General features: G+C 32.7%; 1 long non-coding RNA gene across 1 annotated transcript; it reads right to left on the bottom strand.

Moving 5' to 3' along the window:
• Window positions 1–29: 29 nt before the first annotated feature.
• On the bottom strand, window positions 30–4,953 carry LOC139503767 (uncharacterized). The gene is made up of 3 exons (XR_011659188.1): window positions 4,855–4,953; window positions 411–498; window positions 30–142 (listed from the first exon to the last, which is right to left on the bottom strand). It is a non-coding gene; the product is annotated as an uncharacterized lncRNA (long non-coding RNA).
• Between the last annotated feature and the right edge of the window lie 5,998 nt (window positions 4,954–10,951).

Genomic DNA, 10,951 nt, shown 5'->3' with positions numbered 1-10,951 from the left:
GAAATTTCCTGTTTCTTTTTTGCAGGAAAGCACACATTCCAGTTCAAATTAATCCAATTATGCACTTTGTAAATAAATTTCAACTTTAAGTTTCCTCTTCAGTAATGACCTATTGATCATGAAAACCAAGATGTCTGATCACCTATAAATACACAAAATAAACAAATAAAATGTTATAAATGGAGAGAGAAACAGCAATAAATGTTTTTCATATGTATCTTTCTTTATTAAAATTCATTAAGTAAACTTGAACCTTGCGAAAAATAATTAGCTGTGATGTAAGACTAGAAAGTATAAAAAGCCATGATAGTTTTCATATTTAATATACCACATCTTTTAATTTTTATAGTAATCATGATTATCATCTTTCAAGTTCAACAACTTTAAAAAATAAATAAAAGTGGCCTTACCATTTAGGTTTAGTTTGCTTCTGCAAATTTTAAATTGCCTATCATTTCTGCTGTTTATAATTTCTCTGTATCTTCTATAGTTCTTGTCCTATACATAAAAGAGTAAAAGTTATTATTGAATGGCATCTTGCAAAAATGTTTTTTTTTGCTGTTTAATGTACATGATGTATATTAATGTGTGTTTAATAAGAAGAGTGCACACGCTGAAATGTCTCGCCTTCTTTTACTAATCATTGATAATATGTTGATAGTCCTAAGTATAAAGCTTTATCACAACTGTCACATAAACTTAACATTAACCAAGATAAATAAATAAAGACTAATGAACCATGAGAATGAGGTCAATGTCAGATGAACCATGCCAGGCAGACATATACAGCTAACAAGGCTTCAATGCAACAATTATAGTTGACCTATTACTTATAGTTTAAGAAAAATAGACCAAATCACAAAAACACTGATCAATGAACCGTGAAAATGAGATCAAAGTCAAATAAAACCTGTGCCACTGACATATAGATCAAAAAATATTTCTATACACCAAATACAGTTGACCTATGGCTTATAGTATTTAAAGTCATATGAAACGAGTGAGTGGTGAAAAATAATGTTTTTCCAATTCTTGAACCAATGCATGTATATATCACAAAATAAGTCCTCTGTGCACGATTTTATCATTATTTACGCAAATATATCGTATAATCGTCAATTTTTTTTCTCTCTGTCTGTTATGATTTAACAAATATGGCTGCTCATTAAATGCCGTGTTTTGAAGCCGAAGTTTACCGATTGTCACCTTATAGTAAATAAATAACAAAAAGCATGGGTATTGAGCTGGGGCGTAGCTCCATATACGCTGTCACGCCATGGCGTGCACATTGCGGGGTCTAAAAAAATAATTTACGCCGAAAAACAAAATAAAAATACAAACGAGTAAAAAATATTAAATCTAACTTAACCAAGCAAAGTAGAAAACGATACAGTATAACTATTTTAATAACGTCACAATAATATTTCCGTCTGTAAAATCAATCCTGACCGAAATCGTTTTTAATTTATTTGCGAGAATTTTCTTCTGGTACTCGACGTAAAAAGCAGCGTATAAAACATGAACACTTCAAAGCGTGACAAGCCTAAAGGGCAAAAGTTAGACTTTTTTTCTCTCACAAAAACGCCTACCAACAGTGATAGTCATGCAGAAACACACCCAGCAACACAATAGGACAATTTAGACCCCTGAAACGTCAAAAATTGACGATGATTGAACTTAGCTTAATTAATTATCCAGATATTTCTTTGTTGAAAGATTCGAAATCCTTAGGAAAAGATGTAAAGTTACAACTTTTGCCCGACAAATGGAAAGATGTCCACACCTTCAAATTTCCGACAAGGTATATTAACTCCATTTCAATTAAAAAATATATATAATACGCGTCGTTGAACTAACAGGGCTGCAGGGGTTGTAAACCCACGTTTTTGTTTAGATAAGGGTTGTAAATTTCGTACATTATTTTGGCAAAAAAATGACCAATTGACTTTTGTTCCATTTTTTCTCTCAACTTTGGTTCCGACCCTGAACAATTTAATGAATTACAGTAAACTTTATATGAGTTTGACTGTCCCTTTGGTATCTTTCACCCCTCTTTTATATGTAAATTACGATAACGGTAAATACAAATCTGAATTCCCTCTTTAAATTATTGTTTTGAAGGGCTACTTCATATTGTTCTGTTTTGACACCTTCCTGTCAACGAAATATTAAGGCGTCAACGCATTAAAAATAAAATAAAATAGCCTCTCAAGACTTCATCAAGTTCCGCAGTACTAGTCCGTTACTGAAATGTTGCGTTCCGAGCAAAATTATGATAATGTTTGGAACTAGTTATACCAAACCACTCTTGATATACCTGAGCTTTTTGGTATAGTTGAAAATGTTACTATGTAGTGTGGAAGACAAACCTCGAGAGCCAACCATCCAGCCGAAACACCTAAGGATTACTGGCGAATTTCTCTCTACTATCCGTTTCTGGATCATATGATCACAGAACTTGATTCTCGACTTCTGAATTCAGAAAACCGTTTTCATGCACAATATCTTCTTCCGTGTGTGGTCGAACAAATAACTAATGACCAATTGACCAATAATGTGTGTTCTCCTAACAATGCCCCTTGTTAGTGCTACAGCTGAAAGGTCGTTTAGCGTACTGAAACGTTTAAAAAAGTACATCCGTTTCACAATGAGAAATTACAGATTATCGGCTTTGGGTTCCACCGTGATTTTGAGGTCAATTTAGACAAGGCCATGGACATTTTTGTTGCAACTAAAAATACGAAGGGCAGATTTTTGAAAAATATTCAGGATGTTTGTAAATAAAATATGATCAAATACAGTCTTAATAATTTGCTAATCAAACCAATTTTAGGCCGTCAGAACGCACCATTTTGCGTCTAGCCAAAAAAAAAATCTTGGGGGAGCAATCCCCCCAACCCCTCCCCCCCCTAGTTGGCGTGCACTTCAAATGGACCCAGCTACGCCCCAGTTGAGCACGTGCTTAACATGTACAATCAGATAATTGTTTATTTTAATGACAGATTCATGCGTATTGCGATCACCGGATTTTTACGAGGAGGGTTACGCTCAGGTCACTATGCATACGGAAAGTATGTCGGCGAATTGCTTCCTGGAAGCAAGCAATTAAAAACAAGTAAACTTCTTCTAAATGTGGACAAATTAAAGAATTTTCCTCAGAAAAAAGTATATGTACAAAAGTTTTATAATGAAAACTATCCATTTAGTTATAAAAAACAGATGCATATTTTTTTTTAATTTGAGGTTTCATATGACTTTAATAGATAAAGACCAAAACTCAAAAACTTAATTTTGACCACTGAACCATGAAAATGAGGTCAAGGTCAGATGACATCATCCCACTAGACATGTACACCTTACAATCATTTCATACAACAAATATAGTAGACCTATTGCATAAAGTATGAGAAAAACAGACCAAAACACAAAAACTTAACTATAACCACTGAACCATGAAAATTGTCATAAATAGCATAGACACCTCTTAGTTTTGAAATTGAGAACAACATGCGTTAATTGTGCAAGTATAATCATTGATAAATCATGCACAAGATTGACTTTTTTTAAAAAGCCTATATATTGAAATTTTCTGAAAATATTGCATGCATTTATCATGTTTATTAATATGACCAATTTCAAGAAATGCGCAAAGATGTGAGATGATTTATATAATTGTAATTTCAGGAATTTACAGTAAAGGCTTTCATCCCCACTGCATTTTGCACTTTTCCCACGTCAGGAGCCAGAAGTTATGGCCTTTGTGACCTTTGTATGATTTTTATTTTAGTTTCTTTTTTAATATCAAAGAGTTTAATATGACGTCCATTATCACTCAACTAGTATACATTTTTGTTTAATGGCAAGCTAAAGCATGCCTCACAGGCAGGGATCCAGGAGGGTCTGGGGGTTGGACATGTTGGAACCCCCCTTTCTACATTGTTCTTTATTGGACGATCAATGCATTTGAATTTTAAAATTAACACCATTCGAACGTAAATATATTTCAAAATTAAGATGCTGCAATGTACAATCCCAGTAGAGCTGGGAAGATGGTATTAGTCATTCCAAAAGAAGAAAGGACATGCAATCTGTGTTTAACTGCAATTGGCAATGAATTCCATTATTTATTTGAATGCAATTCTTTATTAGTTAAAAAATATCAGAAATCAGCATATTCCAGAGTACTATGTGAAATATCAGAATTAAGCAAAAATGAAAGGACTAACTGTCATTGACAAATATTAACTTATTATTTAAAAATGTGTCTATATTCATTTCAAAGTTAACTAAAATATTATAATGTTAAAATATTATAATATAAAGTAATTTTCCATATATTTTATTTCTAAGTTGTTTTATTTTTTTTTTAATTGTATGTGATTGTATTTTGTAATTTACCTCTTGTTTCACATGTCAATGTGACGGAGTGTTTTTCAAATAAAGCATATTGTATTGTATTGTATTGAATGGGGACATGTAGTTGGGACCCCCCCCCCATTTGTCTTTGGTTAGGAACCCCTCCTCGGGTTGTGGGATTTTCTCGTTGCATTGAAGACCCATTGGTGCCCTTTGGCTGCTATCTGCTCTTTGGTCTTTTGATACATTCCCCATTTACATTTCGATTTTATATTCAGTTCTATTATAAATGTTAGACTTCTTGTTGATTTGGTTTCACATTTCGGCTTCGTCAGAGGAAAGCGTTCCAGAAATAAAATAGCCTTGCAAGACGTCATAATTATTTGGACTAGATTCCACCATCAACATTGTAAAGCTTGTCTCACTGTGGAAGAAATGAGTTTGGCGCGTTTACAAAAATATAATTGTCTGTGCCGACAGGGGAGTGTGTGTGCATACCATTATTTAAATTTTCTAAACCTTCTTTTTCAATATTTTGTGCATTTCTTGGTAATATACTGTTAGACCTCGAGTGCTGCTTTACAAAAACGATCAACTTACAAGCTCGCTTACAAGTAATGTAGGGGAAGGAAACTAGCTAAAAAGACCAAAAATAAGCCACAACTAATGGGGTCTCATTGGGGGTTCTGTTCACGGATCTCGCTTTATAGTTGAGGCTTGTTTAGGGGGGGTATCAATATCCCATATCCCATTAAGTTTTTATCCCAATATCCCGTATCCCTATAATGTTTACCCCTAATATCCCAATAAATATTTTTTACAAATATCCCATATCCCTAAAACTATTTTGAAATATCCCCAAAAATCATTATAAATTCATTCCCAAGCCCACTTTTTCTCGCATCCAGTGGCGTAGCTTGCATGTATGCTCAGATGCTCAAGCATCCACATCATTTTGACAACAACAAAAAAATATATATATATATATGTTGTGTCTGAATGTAAGGGTGAGGATATGTGAACATCATGCAATCATTTCCAAGTCAACTTTTTCGTAAAAAGTCTACATCTTAAAGTAGCGCGTCGTCGGCAACGGCAAGCGCAGAGGATGATAATACGTAGACTTGCAGACATGTTTGGTCTGAGATTGAACCAAGCGGAGCGATGACATAGCAACGTTACTAGTTAACAACGAACACATCATTACCTGATATCGTTTCCTATTACATTAAATACGACTAGTATTTATTATGGAGTGTGATCGTTTCTGGGCTAATAAATACCCGTTTCAAACAATATTTCAATATTTCAAAAAAAGAGTTCAAAAGTCCCCGTAGTGCACATATTTATCTCTTCTAATATACAAGGGCAGTTATTAAAAAATAGCATTTTTTTTCTTTTTTTTTTAATTTAATATCTAAAGAGAAATAAAAGCTTCAGGCCAAATGCAATGGTACATTTTTTATATCAATTATGATTTATATTTTAAAGGGGGCATAGTTGGTTTTATTATTTGATCAGGACTTATTTTCGCGAGTTTCAAAGACATTGCTGATGATATAAATTTCACAAAAATCTGGCAACACATGACGGACGCCCGGCATTTCTGTCCCCTGCAACGCGTTAAGACAAGTAATAAAAAAATCACATGTGGAGGCTCAAATTCCGGGAAAGGGGGGTATCACTTCAGAGCCTATATTTCGAAGTTCCATATACAAAAGGGCCTTTGTAATGGGTCAATTTTGAGATTTCATATTTCAATTGGATGTGAAACTTTAACATCACATATTACTGTATCTAATGATGGTAGTTACGAGAAAACAACAAAATTCTGTGAGAAACTTATATATTGATGAGTATTTTGAAATTAAACAAAAATCTAGCCATTGTCGGATTGTAGGGGGAGTACACATGTATACAGGTAAAACGTTCGAAAAAAAAGTGCATAAAAGGTCCTAAAATTTTTGTTTGCCTCGCTCCGCTCGGCGAACAGTTTCGCATCCACATCATTTTAACCCTGGCTACGCCACTGGCATCATCACAACTTCAACAATTTTGACTGAAAAATTACCAAATTATATTAATTATTTTCAAAATACTAACATTTGATTAAAATTATATTCCTTGTTGAACTAGAATATAAAGGGAAAACAGACTGTGGTAAAGGAAATTTACAGTGCATGCTTCCAGTGTTAAATAAGAATATATATGTGTCCAAAAGATGAAGTGTTCCATCTTAGAGCATTATCTTTTTATGTGATCTTAAACGATAAATTTTGTCGGAGATTGCTCTGACATTCAACGGCTGTTTTGCCAGACAAGCTGAGATTGTGGAACGTCAGAGCACGTCCTATCAAAGAGTGGATATTTAGCATGCAAGTTCAATAACTCAAAATCTAACACAAGAAAGCTTTCTGCTAATGCACTTGCATTAAACTTAACTAGTGCAATATTTTTACAGCATGCAAAATGTGCACAGCCTGTTTTGCAAAGACATAACCCAACATTTGACTCTGTGATCTTGAACTTTATGAATTTCATAGATCACAATATGTTTGTTACCTTTTTTTAATTTCCTTCCTCAAAACACCAGTAATAAAAGACAAATATATTAATTTACATTGATTATTTAGTAATTATTCGTTATTAACACAGTTTAAGCTTTTAAAAAGCTATTTAAGAGATAATTTCAAATTAAAACAAGGCATCCATTTTATACGGCGAAATATCTACTTTTTTATATAATACGTGTTCTGACATCCCTCTGCCCCAGCTTGTCTGGCATAACAGCCGTTGCACATCAGAGCAATCTGTGAAACGTGGAGACCTCTGAAGATCCTCGCCACGTAAACAATAAGAGGTAAAACACTAGAAAATATCCTGTAATCATATAAAGCATCAAAATAAATAAAAATATTGACAACAATAAGGCTTAACTCATCAGATGGATACACCAAAAATCTATGACTATTTCAAGAAAATTATCAATGCACATGAGCATATAATATAAAAAAAAAAAGTCGTGGTATGATTGCCAATGAGACAACTCTTAACAAGAGACCAAGTGACACAGAAATTAACAAGTATAGGTCACTTTACGACCTTCAACAATGAACAAAGCTCATACCGCATAGTTAGCTATAAAAGGTCCTGAAATGACAATTTGAAATATAGAACAATTCAAACGAGAAAACCAACGGCCTAATTTGTGTATAAAAAAATGAACAAAAAACAATATGTAACACAGCATCAAACGACAACCACTAAATTACAGGCTCCTGACTTTAGACAGGCACATACATACAGAATGTGGCGAGGTTAAACATGTTAGCGGGATCCCAATCCTCCCCTTAACCTGGGACAGTGGTGTAACAGTACAAAATAAGAACGAACTATACAAATCAGTTGAAAAGTCTTAACTCATCAGATGGATACACATAGAAATTTAATACATCTAACAAAAACACAGAGTGGACGTGACCGAGTACTTGTACATCACATCAACAAACAAAAAAAAGTACAGATCTGAGAGTACTCGCAGTTACTGACAACTAGTTCAAAGCCAATAACAACTAATAAAAAAAGTAATGCATCTGAGACTTAATTATCTATCATTACACATCCAACATCCAATGGCACGGTAAACAACATTTCTGTAAAATGAGGATGTGCTATCCCGTTTGAAATAAGTTTTCTACAGGTAGAATCAAACTTCAAAACCAAATCTTTATATCTACGGAAGAATTTAGTAAAGATTTTAAGTGATTTGTGGTAACGAAATCCCTGACTTAATAATTTACCAGTAATACATAGATTATTTTCATTAAAATTCGAAACGTTAGAACAGACACGGGCATAGCGGAGGAGTTGTGATATACAAACACCGTAAGATATTGCCAAAGGAACATCACCATCCAAAAAAAAGAAAATTAACAATAAGGAACGAAGTATGGAAAGCAAAACAAATTCTTTTAAAAGTATCACTACATATGAGCATATAAATATCGAAGACCCCCCCCCCCCCCCCCCCATCGAAAATAAATAAATACTTTTTGCTTGGGTGGGTTTGGATGACTTTTAAATAAAACGACCATAAACTCAATGAAAGCACTAAAGTGACCTTCAATATTAAACTTTTTTTGGCAATGTTATCAAGTGAGATGTAAATATTTCTGTATTTAACTTTTAAATTCCACTATTTGTTTTCATGTTAAAAATTCAATATCCTTATAAATGCATCAATATCCCATATCCCATTTACTTTTAGGACAAATATCCCATATCCCTAAAATTAAAATGGCAAATATCCTGTATCCCAATATACCCTATACAAGCCTCATAGTTACTATTTATTTTTTTTAGATTCCCGCATCCCGCTTACACTATGTAAGTAAACAATTCTAATATTTTTGTAATTTCCTATGTCCCGCTAAACTTCATATCCAGTTTTCACGGCACAATAATTTGAATATTAGTGACACTAAGTACTGTGGTATTTTCAGTGGGTGTTTTACCAATAAGGCCATATATTTCGGTGTGTAGAAATACCGCAAAGGAATTCTTAATGGCGCTGACTAAGAAGAAAGTTTTTGCATTTTAAGGTGTATATATGTCTCTGAGGACACTAAAACGATGTTTTAAGATCACAGAGAATATGGATATATAGGAGGATATGATTAAATACCTCATATCTGTAAAGTTAGGTATCAATAGATATTGTAATTTTGAAGTTAAATGACTTTTTAATCAACGCGTGCCACTCGGCACGTGACCAACGGCTTATTGCAAATTCACTAATCATCATGTTCAATCAACTTATCCAATAAACAATTGTCTTTTTATCGTTACTTATTGATTAACTAATGGTTGTTGTTGAATAAACCTAACGGTTTAACGTGGTAAAATTTCAAGTTTATGAAAGAAAAATAAAAAAAAATGAATTTTGTGTTTTAAAACTTTGCCTTTGTTATATTTTGTTTTTAAGGAAATTGCCATGCAAGCTTTTTTTTAAATTAAAGAACCCTATTTTGAGATACAAATTGAGACAAAAATGCTTTTGAGATTTCGTTTCCTTGTTAACAACACAAGAGTTTACATATATTATCATTATACCTTGAATGAGTGACATATGCATGAGAGTATGTGGTGTCCGTGGGGTTCTTCAAAATCCGATTACAGAAGTAATATAGAAAAACTCCAAGAGGTAAAATTATATTACGTTTAAAAAAAAGACTATAAATCATAACTGTCTCCTATGAACAATAACTTTAAAACTGATGTCAATGCTTTTTTTTAACAATTCATCTTTATTTCAACAATTGAAGATGAATACCATTTTATTTTATAATGTAATTAGCATCGTGATGTAAGAAATATAATTCACAATGTGTAGGCGCGAATCTAGAGCTTGAAGCGGAAGTTTGGGGGAGGGGGTACGTGATAAATGTTTAGAATACTAGAGAAGTTTTCTTGTTATATAAAACCATATGTTTTTCAATAAATGGCAAACTTTTTGTTCATCCGGCATATGGTTACTCTAAATGGACTTTTTAAACATGAATTTAAACTGGAACCATATCTACTTAGATTGGCTGTATCTGATAGATTATATATGTGTAAGTTAAGATGCTCAAATTTAAAATTTCCTATAGAGACGGGAAGATGGGCAAAGATCCCTAAACATAATAGAATTTGTCATTTATGTAACTTTAATATTGGTAACGAATATCATTATATGTTTACTTGTACATATCCACAAATCGTGGACCTGCGCAAAAAATTTATCCCACATTATTACAATACAAATCCATCAGAGATCAAAATGATTGGAATGCTGTCAAATTGCAATGTAAAATTATATCGTAATATTTGTAGATTCTTAAAAAACATTATCAAATATCTATAATTATTCACTTTTTTATACATATGTAAAAACTCACATATTCATGACATTGTGTTAAATCCAAATGATATAGACTGACTGTATATACACATGAAAGTGTCACGAGAATCACGTGCATGATTGTTTATTGTGTGTTAGCTCCTGTTGTCGTATATATATATATACATGTTTATCATAATTGTATTGTAATTACTGTATAGATATTTAGTATATTTATGTATGTAATGTATATTGACCTCTTGTACACTGTTGTGTCTGAGGATAATAAAACTTTGAATCTTGAATCTTGAATAAACTTTTGATTAGTTTAATTATTTGATTACAGATCGTATCTACCCGTTTTGCAATTGCTGTATCACCCTAAATGAGGCTAATAAAGATATGTATAATAAAATATAGAGGTAGCAGTCTTGGATTGTCTTAATTAAATCCTTTGATCCTCTAACTTTATATATATCTTTATTCTCATAAAGCAAATGCATCGGTACAGAGATAACAAATACAACAATAAATATTTACAATATGTACAAAACAAGCGAGAGATGTTACAAAAGTTACAAGCCAGGAGTACAAGCACGGGCCGACAAAGCACAAGTATTTATATTTTCTATAAAAAAAAAACAAAGCTTCTTCAGAACTGGTTTTCTTGTACTTGACATAACTTCAGAAAATTTAACTGTATTTTGCCGTTTT

This window comes from Mytilus edulis, chromosome 14 (genome assembly GCF_963676685.1).
Source record: "Mytilus edulis chromosome 14, xbMytEdul2.2, whole genome shotgun sequence".
In the NCBI taxonomy this organism is placed as follows: Eukaryota; Metazoa; Mollusca; class Bivalvia; order Mytilida; family Mytilidae; genus Mytilus; species Mytilus edulis.
Note: the sequence above shows the minus strand (reverse complement) of the source record. Positions and strands in the feature narration are given on the sequence as shown.